This window comes from Armigeres subalbatus, unplaced genomic scaffold (assembly GCF_024139115.2).
Source record: "Armigeres subalbatus isolate Guangzhou_Male unplaced genomic scaffold, GZ_Asu_2 Contig1897, whole genome shotgun sequence".
Lineage (NCBI taxonomy): Eukaryota > Metazoa > Arthropoda > Insecta > Diptera > Culicidae > Armigeres > Armigeres subalbatus.
Genome location: NW_026942724.1, coordinates 2,501 through 4,519, shown reverse-complemented (window position 1 = coordinate 4,519; position 2,019 = coordinate 2,501). Strand labels below are relative to the sequence as shown.

The 2,019-nt window shown below is 53.6% G+C and overlaps 1 pseudogene; it reads left to right on the top strand.

Moving 5' to 3' along the window:
* Positions 1-442: 442 nt before the first annotated feature.
* On the top strand, positions 443-1,082 carry LOC134203510 (histone H1B-like; annotated as a pseudogene).
* The last annotated feature ends 937 nt before the right edge of the window (positions 1,083-2,019 follow it).

Genomic DNA, 2,019 nt, shown 5'->3' with positions numbered 1-2,019 from the left:
GTGTGTGTGTGTGTGTGTGTGTGTGTGTGTGTGTGTGTGTGTGTGTGTGTGTGTGTGTGTGTGAAACTCTGAAATGTCGATAAATGAGCCGGATTTCTTATGCGTCGGGGTTTGGAATTTCATCGCACTGCGCGGAGAATCGATTTGGATGGGACCATTTCGAACAACAAACCCGGACGGAGTCCGCTGGGCGGCGAGTGTACCGACAGAGCTTGACCACTGGTTGACCAAACCGATCGGAAGCCTCTCGTAACCGGCGAATGGGTCGATTTCAATTTGCTGGAACGGTCCGAAATGGCCAGAGCCATTCACGGATTCGTGATTGCCCATCCCTAACACAGACATCATAAATCGCGCACCACCTTCGAAAATGTGTTGCCAGCACTCATTCTGCTGATTTCGATCGACCACGTACGACTACCCGCCGCATCACAGTAGCAAGATGTCTGAAGTTGCCGCTGTCACGACGACCGACGCAATCGCATCCAACGTTGCTTCACCACGCGCTGGTACGAAGAAAAGTCGGGAGAAGCTAAACCGAAGCCGAAACTACCACGGACCCATCCACCGATGTCGGAAATGGTGACCACTGCCATCGAAACGTTGAAAGGTGGACGCCACGGATCGTCCCTGCAGGCCATCAAGAAGTATATCGGGGCCAACTACAAGTGCGATGTCGTCAAGCTGGCTCCATTCCTCCGGAAGGCTCTCCGGGCGGTGTCGAGAAGGGCACCTTTGTCCAAATCAAGGGAACGGGTGCTTCCGGATCGTTCAAGCTGGTGAAGGCAACGGCGGCTGCGGACGCTGCTAGTCACACCAGCCGGAAAGCAAAAGTCCAAGATGACACCACCATGAAGACGGCAGCGAAACAGAGGAAGAAGAAGAAGGTGGCAGTGCCCAAGAAAAGCGCCACCGCCGCGAGTGGACGCGTGGGAAAGGCTGCTACCGTCAAGCAGAAGGCCACCAAACACGCGAAAACCAGATCGCCGCCACCAAAGAAAGCTGCTTCCGCCGCCAAGAAAGCTTCTTCTCCCGCTGCTGTACCGAAAAAGGCTGCCGCTGGTGGTGGTAAGAAGAAGTAAAGGCCCGACACCGTCGATGATCATGATCATCAATCGCGAACCGCAAGCAAAATCAGTCCTTTTCAGGGCTACCACTTTGGATCCCAAGAGGAGAGGTATTTACCGCTGTCGCGAACGAAATCATCTTCCAGTTTGATTTTCGGCCCGGTTCGAGGATGTTTTGGGCATGACTGTATCCTGTGGGATTGCCACCGGTCAATCAGTCAGTCAGCTCTGGCTGTTCCGTGCGCTGCGCCTGGCCAGAGAGTGCGCGCCAACGATGAACGAGACCGGCTTGTGCGCGTGTCTCCTCGTTGGTGGACTTTTCCTTTTCCCCAGTCCAGGACTACTGTCAGTCTCGACCGGGTCAGGCAGTCCAGCAGCTGCACACCATTACACCTGTTCGGGCTGTGTGTGTGCCGAAGAAGGCCACCGCCGCTGATGGTAAGAAGAGGTAGAGGCCCGATACAAACACAAACCAATCAGTCCTTTTCAGGGCTACCACTTTGGATCCCAAGAGGAGAGGGGTATTTACCGCTGGCTGGAGTTCGACTCTAGGATACAGCACACTGTATCCTATTTGTGTGCAATGGGGCAGGCATAGAAAAGCCCCATGTTCCAGCAGTTGCGAGCCATCGAAGATACGGTAGCATTGTAGTACGGCTAGCATGCAATACCAATGAATGGCCTGCTTTGAGCGTACTTACAGCGGCACACCAGGAGTTAACTTTCTGAAATCAGTACGGCGAAAGGCGTCTAAGGTTCGATCTCCCAAAATTAGGCACCTTCATCGGTACCAAATAGTTTTCCATAAGAAGTTCCTAATGTTGAGCAAACCCGCGTTAGATCGTCTTTCGGCCATACAGGCGGGTAACTCATGCCGGCTGTTTGCGTATAAAACTCTGTGTGCTGTACACTCTGCACTGCCTCTGACTGACTGACTGGACTGGACTGACTG